This window comes from Talpa occidentalis, unplaced genomic scaffold (genome assembly GCF_014898055.3).
Source record: "Talpa occidentalis isolate TD23 unplaced genomic scaffold, MPIMG_talOcc4v2.1 talOcc4.8, whole genome shotgun sequence".
Taxonomy (NCBI): Eukaryota; Metazoa; Chordata; class Mammalia; order Eulipotyphla; family Talpidae; genus Talpa; species Talpa occidentalis.
The window spans coordinates 95,525,121-95,535,391 of record NW_023605194.1 but is presented as its reverse complement, the minus strand read 5'-3'; the positions used below and the strand labels follow the sequence as shown (position 1 = coordinate 95,535,391).

The 10,271-nt window shown below is 48.9% G+C and overlaps 1 protein-coding gene across 3 annotated transcripts in view; it reads left to right on the top strand.

Annotated features, from left to right (window-relative positions):
- Positions 1-205: 205 nt before the first annotated feature.
- LOXL2 (lysyl oxidase like 2) overlaps positions 206-10,271 on the top strand; it is a 77,537-nt gene continuing 67,471 nt past the window's right edge. For all 3 annotated transcript variants that reach the window (XM_037497484.2, XM_037497483.2, XM_037497481.2), the window contains exon 1: positions 206-386. The gene's annotated coding sequence lies outside the window, so the exon portion shown is untranslated. The remainder of the gene's footprint in view (positions 387-10,271) is intronic.

Here is a 10,271-nt window from a genome sequence, read left to right as displayed (position 1 = left end):
CCCAGCTTCTCGGGCTCAGGAAACCTGGGCGCGAGGAGTCAGGGGCGCGGCCAGGCCGGCGCGCAGCCGCCCCCGCAGGGTCTCCGGGCGCGCGAGCCGCAGCTCTCGAATTACAACAAAAGGTGCCCGGGGGGGCGGGCCTGCTGCGGCCGCGGCCTTCAGGGAAGGGGGTGGGCCCGGGGAGGGGTTTGCAGTTGGACTCCCCTTAAAAGTACCGGGGAAACAGTAAAGGAGCGGCTGAGCCGTGGCTTCCTAAACTTGGAGCTCGCTCTCTGCCACGGCTGGAGAAGTGGGCTCGCCGGCTCCGCTCGGGCTGGGGGCGCGAAGAGGGGCCCGCCGCCGTGGAAAGCCAGTCCCCCCAAGCCGCCGCGGACCCCAGCTGCCAAGTAAGAGCGCCCGCTCCCTGCGCCTCCCCCTCCCCACCGCCATTCGCGGGGAAAACCGGCGTCTTCGCGGGGTCCCCGGGCTCCCCGCGGGGCAGACGCTCAGCCTGCGGTTGGGGTTCCCGGGACCACGGCGGCGCGCACGGAGAAGGCTCCCCGTTTAGAGAGGTGCGAGGACACGCACACATCTCCCTCCCCACTCGCGCGGACCCACCCAGCCCCACTCGCCGGAGCCGGGCGAGGCGCTGCAGCCTCCAAGCCCGGGGGAGCGGGGCGCGGGTTTCCCAGCTCGCCAAGGGCGCCTGCGGCCAAGCGGGCCAGAGCCTGGCGAGCCTCGGTGCGCGCTAAGCGCGTTGGAGATGCGGCGCGGGGCCAGCGGCGCGCGGAGGGAGTTCTGGCTTTTGAGCCTGCGGAGCGCTCGGGGGGCTGGGGGTACGTTGGAGTGTCCCCTCGGCTGTAGCCGTGGGGGTGTGCAGCGCGAAGGGCTGTGTAGACTCAGGATGGAGACCCATGGGGTTGAGTCCGGGAGCTCTGGCATCCACTGCCTGAACTGGGCTTTCTCCCTAGCCTGCGGGACCCAACCGGGCGCAGGAGCGCCCTGAGGCCGGTGGGAGAAGAGGCGCGGTCCCCAAGCTTTCACTCCCAAGTGGTTCTGGCTCCTCTGGGACTAGGAAACCCTCTCGCTCTTATCAGCGAGAGGTGGTGGAGTAGGAAAGAACCGGCACCGGGTAGCTCCCGGTGCACGCCGCATCTCACGGGGTAGGGCTAATCCTAGCACAGAGCTGGTAGGTGCCCTGTCCTCGATGCCAGCGACTTTACGCAAGCGCCTTAGCCACTGGGCTCTGCCCCGCATCGCCCCATCGCCCGCGTTCAAATTCGAGGGCCCTCTGGCGGAGCGCCAGGACAGAGCGATTAGAAGAAAACCAGAGATTCCTTCTCTGTCACCCCCCACTGGCAGCTACAAATACCACCTAAAAAATAGAGGGGGTAGGGGGTGGGGGGTCAGGGCACTTAGCTACTAATATGGCTAGAAAACCTCCAGTCCTGTCCTGCAGAAAACATGCATGGAAATCAGAAACATGGCCCAAGCTATTTTCGTCCTCTAAACTCAGAACCGAGATCTTAGTATCCAGCTATTTCTTTTTGCTGAGGAGGGAAAGTGCTGGAACTCAGGCCACTGGGTTAGTCGGTGTGAGGATGCAGACCCACATCCTTTACTCCAAGTCCCTCCCCTGCACCACTGCCAGTGTATCCTGGAACCCCAGAAACCCATTTGTCACCATTAGTGAAATTGTTTGGTTATTTACGGTGTATTGTATATTTAGTGGTAAGAGATGGGGACAAAGGCAAAGTGTTCATTTCCCTGGTCAGTGACTGACTCCCTGGAGCCTGCCTCAGCTAAATGATTCATCTCTTCCCCTGATTTGTCCAGTTCCCCTTCCTGCTCCATCGTGTCTGTCCCTGGAATGACCATCAAACTCATGGCCAGTGGCACACACCCCACCAACCCAAGGGGTTCGTGTCTTAGTGTGTCTATGATCACGTCTGTTTGTCTCTCTGAGATTTTGTGTTAAAAGTGACTTGGTCTAGGACCTCTCCCTTGGCGCAGCTGGTTGAGCGCAGCACTGTGAAGCCCTCTGCAGCCTCTGCAGCATGGGTTTGATTCCTGGCTGGCCAGGGAGATACACACATGGCATGGCAGAACTCTCCTGTCTCACCCGCTGCTCCCCTCAGCAGTGGATTTCAGTCAGTCTGCCTGTTCTGCTCCCCGCTCTGTCTCTGGTGAATCCTCTCACCCACCCACCACCCCCCCGCATCTCTGGCCTATACCCCAGCTCTTGTATGAATAAATAAAAAAATCTTTAAAAAAAAAAAGTGACTTGGTCTAAAGTCAAAAGTTTTAAGTGGCAAAATGGAATATGAAACAGACCTGACAATACAGGTTGACATTTTACCATGGCAGACAGGAGATCCTGTCCCTCTGCAGTAACCCTTTATTTCCCTTTCCCTGATTTCAGTTGCCACTGGTCGGCTGTGGTGAGAAAAAATATATAGAACAAAATATTGAGCAAGAGAGACCACATTCACTTACATTTTGTTAGTATCTTATTATTGTTCTATTTAATTATTGTTAATCTCTCACTGTGACTAAGTCCTCTGACTTCCGAATGACCTTGTAAGAGGGGCCTGGTGACGGGAGCAAGATGGTCTTTGTTCTGTAATGGCCATTAGTGATGCATTCTAATGTCCTAGGCAGTTCTGCATAATTTAAAAATTATTTTTATTTTGAAAAATTCAAGTATGTGCCAAAGTAATGGGAAGACCCTACATGCTTCTCCCCCAATTCCAGTGGTTAGTAACATTTTGCCAAACACTTCTCTTTTTCCTTTTTTCATTGAAGCATTTTAAAGAAAATACTGGACCCTAAATCATTTCACTCCTAGGTATTTCAGTGTCATCTCTAAAAATAGAGGATTTTATTATTACACCTGAGAAAATTAAAGATAATTCTATGGTATGATCTAATACCTAGTCCATATTCAAAATTTTTTCACCAGTTTTCCCCCAAATGCCTTCTAGAGGTGATCTGAGTTTTGTTGATTTTGATATTTTATATTCACATCATATGGAATTGTTTTCAAACCACTCTTCTGTCCACTGTGGCATTTGCTTCTTACATAATCACACTAAAGAGTGGAGTGGGTATTACTGAATTCATTGTAAACTGGCAAAACAGGTAAACTGTCCAGATGGCATAGCTGGCAACTGGCAGAACCAGGACTGACCCAGCACCTCACTCCCGGGCAGTGATGCTTCTGCTTCTGTGCTACACAGGGTCTATCAGCTCTGCAGAGTTCATCTTGGCTCTGGCTTCATCCTGAACTTATCACTTCCTGTACACCTGCTATCAACCATTCTTGTGTAAATATTTAGTAACATTTGGCGCTGGAGATAAATCAGCTGCAAAATCAGGAATCCTCAATTTATTTCCCAACTTATTGTAAAGCTGTATGAAAGCAGCTTACCTTCCAGGTATGAAGGCCCTTTTTGAACTAAGAAGCATCCTTCACCCACATTCTCTAGTCTCCTAGGTCTAAAAGTAGGATGAGTGAAATGATTGGCATTCCTGGAAGAGACAAAGACCCCAGAAGGAAATGCCATTGAGAACAGTTGTCAAAGAACATGGCATCTGGCTGCTCATAAATTCTATGATGGAGAAAGGATTCCCTCGGAGGGCCTTTGTTTACTTTATTCTGCCTTTGATGAGGATATAGAACCTCAGAGCTTTTTACTTTTAGCATTTTCATTACTTGTGTTTCTTTGCTTTGAAATGGGGTGCTAAAGAAATCATGTTTACATTTTATTAAAGACACATGTCAGAATTCTTCCTTGGTTGACTGTGTGGGGAAAAGGACTCTTCGTGACTAGATTCCTAGATTGTTGCACTTACTTTCATTTCCCTGATATAGACAAGGAGTAATTGATCCTCAGTTGAACTGCCAACTAGGAACAGAGAAACAGTAGCAATCGCATTATTCAAAAGGAATTCAAAAGGAGCAAAGCATTAGACCCATAAATCACACTGTCTTCTCACTATCTTCTGGTAACCATACACTCTCTCTCCCCCTTAACTAACAGGCTGTCTCCCTGAAGGTAAGATTTCTAGGTGATTCCATGTCAGCAGCTGCAGTTGCTTCTTGCCTTTTTATAGCTTGGGGAGGGCTGGGAGGTGCCGGGTGCCTGGGCTGGGAAGAACAATGTGTAATGACTCTGGTTTGTTTCCCTCTGGAGAAGGGCCCTCAGGGTCAGTCTCAAGACTGTGTCACACAAGACACCCCTGCACTGCGGACCCTGGATGGGCTGCATGGCCTCAGATGAAGCCACTAAACCCATGACCAGCGGGACGAGCAATTGTGGGCCAGAGAGAGGAGAGGCGAACAGTTATCATAGAGGCGCTGCTGAGGCGGTGCCCTGCTCATCATCAAAGTCTGCAGCAGGGCTAAGTGGAAGTTTCAGACCTTCCTGCCCTCATCATCTCGGAGCTGCACTCCTGCTGTAGTGCCGGCACATCCTCAGCAGGGATAGCACACCCTCTCCTGGCACTGTCCCTCAGCCCCCACCCCCGCATCAGAGTGTCTGTAAACAGCTGGGCCACCCTGCCAGAACAGCCACTTGTGTGAGGGTGATAAAGTCTGCCAGTGACAATTTAGATAAGAGAGCTGTCCAGAGTCTAGAAAACTCTTTTGCACCTCCCTTGACAGAAACAATGAAGCTCACCAGGCAGGTTGTGTGTGGCAAATACCAGCGTAAAGCAAGAATGAAGACAGCAGATAAGGGTGTGAGGAGATCACAGTGCTTCTGGTCCCCTTGCTCATGGAATACCTTTAAAATTATATCACAACATTACATTGGTGATATGTTTACTTTTTCGTTTTTTACTATTAGAATCTCTGTCAGATCAGCAGACACAGTGGCCTGAGATGTCCTGTGGCCACAGCCCCCCATGTCCTCCTTGACATATTGCCAACATAATGCTAAGAGTGTCTTCTAAAAAAAGTGTCACCTGCCTAAACAGCACACGCATTATAAGGTAGCTTATGCTGATAACTTACAAACAGCTAATTTCCTCGTTCTGTTTATATTGCTGTTCTTGAACTTGGATCCATGAACCTCCCTTACCCTCCACCTTGTCCTAGTTTCCATGCACTGGGATAAAAACAGTTTTCCAGAGGCCTGCAGGACTAAAAGACCTAGCAAGAAAGGTTTTTCTAAGCAGCTTCCTAAAACAAGTTTAAATATAAAATTAAGTGAAGTACATTTTTAGAGTAAATTTTTTCTGCCGGAAACAATGTATGTAGGTAAAAGGTGGCACTAATCCTAGGCATACACCTGGACAAACATTTTTACTTTTATTGTGGTCAAATATATATAACATGAAACTCAACATTTTAACATTTTTAGTGTACAATTCAGTAGCATTAAGTACATTCACATTGTTGTGCAGCCATCACCACCACCCATCCCTAGAACATTTTCATCTTGCCAATGTGAAGCTCTGTCCCCTTTAAACACTAAAACTCCCTATTAAATATCTTCCATCCTCCTCTTCTCCCAGTTCCAGACACCAACATTCTACTTTCTGTCTCTGTTAATTTGACTGTGCTAAGTACATCATATGGCTGGAATCATGTAGTATTTATCCTTTCATAACTAGTTTATTTCATTTAGTACACTGCCCTCAAGTTTCCCCCATGCTGTAGTATGCATTAGCATTTCCTTCCTTTTCTGGGCTGAATAATATTCCACCATGACTAGATCACATTTACTTTATAATATTCATCCATTGATAGATATTTGGTTTGCTTCTACCCTTTGCTTATTGAAAGCAATGCTAGTACGGACATGATGTACAGATAACTCTTCTGAGTGTACATTACACAATGAACATGCCCTTCTAACTACTACCAAGATTAAGAACAGGCCACTACCCAGAGTGCAGAAATTTAAACGCAAAGCCTTGGAGTTGCAGCTCATTTTATGTGTGCATACTGCTGTTCATCCACACTTCATGATCTTCCAGTTGGGTGTTGATTTTATTTACCATGAGGTGCTTTGGAAAAGGTGTTTGAAAAACACAATTTATAATCTGGAAGGCTGCAGGATTAGTTGTGTAGTATCTTTAAAGTCAGCAAATGTGAGTCCTCCCACTTTTTCTTCTTCTTTGGAATTGTCTTGACTATTCTGAGTCCCTTGTAATTCCAATGTGAATTTTAGAATCAGTTCACCAATTCCCACAAAAAGGTCAGTTGGGACTCTGATAGGGATTGTGATGAATCAGTGTAACAATTTGTATTTTCATCTTAACACTATCAAGTCTTCTAACCCATGAATATACCATATTTTGCCATTTATTTAGATCTTTAGTTTCAGCCGTTTTGTAATTATCTGAGTATAAATTTTGCAAGTCTTTTGTTAAATTTACTCCTATGTATTTTATTCTTTTTGATGCTATTATAGAGTTATTTTCTTGATTTCATTTTTGGATTATTCTTTGAAAATGTATAGAAGCAGTTAATTTTATAATCTCAACTTATATCCTATAATCTTGCTGAACTCTTATCAGCTCTAATTGTCTGTCAGTAGATTCCTTGGGATTTTTATATACACATTGAGTTGATTCTTAAACAAAGAATGGATGTTCAGGAGGTGAATATATGATGTCCTGGAACAGGGAACAACATATCCAAAGGCAGAGAAATGTGGCAGCAGGTGTCTCCTGGGGGACCACACACACGTCATTCTGGCTAGAGCTCAGGGCTGTGGGTTGAAGCTCATGTGGTCATGCCAAGGAGTGGAGGGAGGCATCCTGTAGCTGCCAGTGGGAGCTATGCCACGTTCAGAGATGCAGGAAGAGTCCTGGAATCATTCTTAAAAGGAAGCCCAGTAAAGACTTATGATCAGCACCATAGGTAGCTGTGAAAGTCTGCCCCCCACAGTAAGAGCGAGAACTTGTGGGTCTCTCTCTGTGCCACCACTCTGTGGATGGCATCATCTACAGGAATGCTTATTATTGACTCAGTACCAGCTGGCATCATGCAGCCAAGCCTGGCCAGCACTGGTGATGTGGCGGTTGGTGCCTGCTGCTATTACTCACTGAGTTTCTGGAAGAAGCAATGCTTTTATGGACAGAATCCCAGATCACAGGCTTTTAATGAACTTCAGAACAGCACTTCTGCCCCACCCCATCCCTCCCTCACCCCATGTAGCCAGACATTTCTTGACAAGACAAAGATGTGACTGGTCTGTGTACCAGCTGCTCCTTCCTTTGCTGGGGCTTCCAGGTTTTGTTCTCATTTGATGAGCTCAGGCCCGAAGAACTGACTGTTGGTGCAGGGTGCATAACTTGAATGAGAGCTTGGTCTAGAAGCTTCTGGAGACACAGACCATGTACACAAAGTCAAGCGCAAGTTCTACTATAACTAGGGAACTAAGCAAGAGGGACACTAAATGAGGAGGCCTGGGGAGGATGTCACTTAGGAAATGAGCTCAGGAGGTGCCTCCCTAATGGCTTTTTTTTTTTTTAAGATTTATTTATTTATTTATTTATTTATTTATTTATTTATTTATGCAAGCACTGGGTACAGTCAGAAACGTGGGAGGGTGAGAGAATTCACCAGAGCCAGAGCGGGGAGCAGAGCAGGCAGAAGGACCAAAGTACGCTGCTGAGGGGAGCAGTGGGCAGCAGGAGAGGTCTGCGCGCCATGTGGGACCCTCCTCTGGTGGCCGGGAGCAGCCCGGGATCGAACCAGTGTTGCAGAGGCTGCAGGCAGCCTTGCAACCCAGCGCTCAACCGCTGCGCCACCAGGGAGGCCCCCTAATAGCTTTTGAGGGATCATCTCTTTTGAAAAACTGTTTGTACACTCCCTCCCACCCAGAGCTCCACCTTCTGCCTGGTATTCTTCCTTTACCCCTAATTGTCTGACCCCCCCACCCTCCCTGTCTGTGCCTGGACCAACTCTCAGCAGCTCCCCTCCAGGGTTCTGCATGCACAGCCTCCCCCTAACTCCATCTCTCCCGCCAGAAGCCAGCGTGTTTGCAGTGATTGCATCGCTTTCCTTTCCATGCTGGACCTAGTTTCTGTTCTCTTCCTCCTACCTATTTATGGATTTTATCTCCCTCAACGTGGCATGGAAATGCAGACCTATTTGGCTACTGGCTGTCAGACTGAGCAAACTGTGTCTGAGAGGATGGGTGTGGGACGAGCTGGGAGCATGGGTAAAACCTGTTATCCAAGTGATGTATAAGAGTGGACCCTAGGTGGAAACTCCTGGAATTTTTCTCAGTTGCTCTCAGTTTTATGATTTTAATAGTTGCCACTCTATCCCCGTGAGCCAGTCACTGTGCTGGGCACTTGATATTACTTCTGTAGCCCACGAAAACCCTTCTCCATTGACAAAAGTCAGAGTTGAACCTGAAACCATTCCCACAAGTGATGCTGTGTTCTCTCAACTATTACATTATCTTTTTTTTTTAATTTTCTTTCTTTATTTATTTATACAAGCACTGGGTACAGTCAGAAACGCGGGAGGGTGAGAGAATTCACCAGCGCCAGAGCGGGGAGCAGAGCAGGCAGAAGGACCGAAGTACACTGCTGAGGGGAGCAGCAGGTGGCAGGAGAGGTCTGTGCACCATGTGGGACCCTCCTCTGGTGGCCGGGGAGCAGCCGGGGATCGAACAGGTGCCGCAGAGGCTGCGGGCAGCTTCGCAACCAAGCGCTCAACCCCTGCGCCACCGGGGAGGTCCCATTCTCTCAACTATTACATTATCTTGCTGTAAAATCATGTTGCCAATTTTTTTAAGGGGTTGGATATGAGCTAACTTGACCTAAGGGCACCCCTTGCTTCATATTTCCCCTGTCCCTTCCTTATGGGCCACCTGCTGTAGAGATAAGATGGGTCTCTTACAGACACAATGTATTTGGCTTTCACTTTTCTGATCCAATCTAGGCCCAATCCAGTAGGCCCATTTCAGTTTTTGAAATTAAACCTCCAGCCGCCCTAGGAAACAGTCCGGTCAAAATGAGAATCCACCCACAGCCGGAGGTGGACTGTGGGGAACCCCAATTGGTCACAACAAATTATGCCTGACAAAGACCTCTTTCTGAAGGCTGAAAAAAATCAGCTTTGTATGCCTACCTTCTCACCATCTCACCGTGCCCTGAACATTCCCGCTCCGTGGCCAGAAATAGACGGGACCGAGGTGGAATCTTTGGCCAGGGGCCAGAAGGACCAGCCCTGGCCCAGCCTGGTGTCAAAGTCTGCATTCTTGTCTGAGGTGGTTCAGAAGGGCCCCTTGTGTCCCGCCTGCTTCCCTCATTCTCTGAGCACGCTCCATTCACCCAGGACAGCCTCCCTCCACAAAAGAATGTATTCCCTGTGGGGTGGGAGCAGCATGGGGACCACGCCTGGGGTAGCCTCTTTGGTGAGCGCTCAGGGACCGTGAATAAGGGCCATTCATCACTCCTGCTGGTCAAGCAGGAATCCCAGGCTGGGAGGGTCTGATGAAGGAGACCCCCCCCCCAACCCCTGACCCCTGATCTGAATGCTGACATCTGACGAAGATGGCAAGCAGAGTGTTCTGTCCGGGTGAGAGAATTCAGCTGAGCTCTGTGCCCTGCTGTTCAGCCCCACTGGGCGAGTGCCCATGGCACTGAGGCCCACCGCTCCTGGCTGGCAGTGGCACCATGTATTTTCGATGCTTTCCACTTGGCTCAGGCAGGAAGGTTACCAGGAGGTGAAGAGCGCAGATGTGGAGCAAGTGTGGCGGGGAGTGACTCCTCTCCCTACACCCCAGGGGCCGCAGAAACAGCGGAGCCAGTCACATGATGCTGGATTCCCAAGAGTGTCTTCAGGAGGTTTGTGTGCCCCAGATAGTCAAGCCATAGGAGAACGGTAATGGGCATGAGCTTGTGTAGAGCAGGGCTTTTTGCTAAGTGCACTAAGTACAAGTGTATGATCTTTACAATGTGTTTCCCCCTCTTATCTGTGCAGTAGAGTCCTGTCTGAAAATCTGAGAGTACGTGAGGTAACGAGGCTAATAAGTGATAGAAATGGGATTTGAACCAGGAGTTCTAGATGACTAGCAGTCCTTGCTGCTAATAGGGAGCCAGCAGTGCTTCCAGCCCATTCTTTGAGGTGGAAGTGTGCAGGCTGGCTGAACAGTCCTTGCATGCAGGGGGCGCTAAAGGCCCTGTGAGAAGCTGAACAGAATCCTGCTGTTGTTTGATGGGAATCCTTGGGGTCCTTTGTCCCTGTGACGTGATGGAAGCTTCTCCTTCTGGCCAGACACCTCTTGGAGGCACAATGCCTCTTATCCACAAAGCTGATA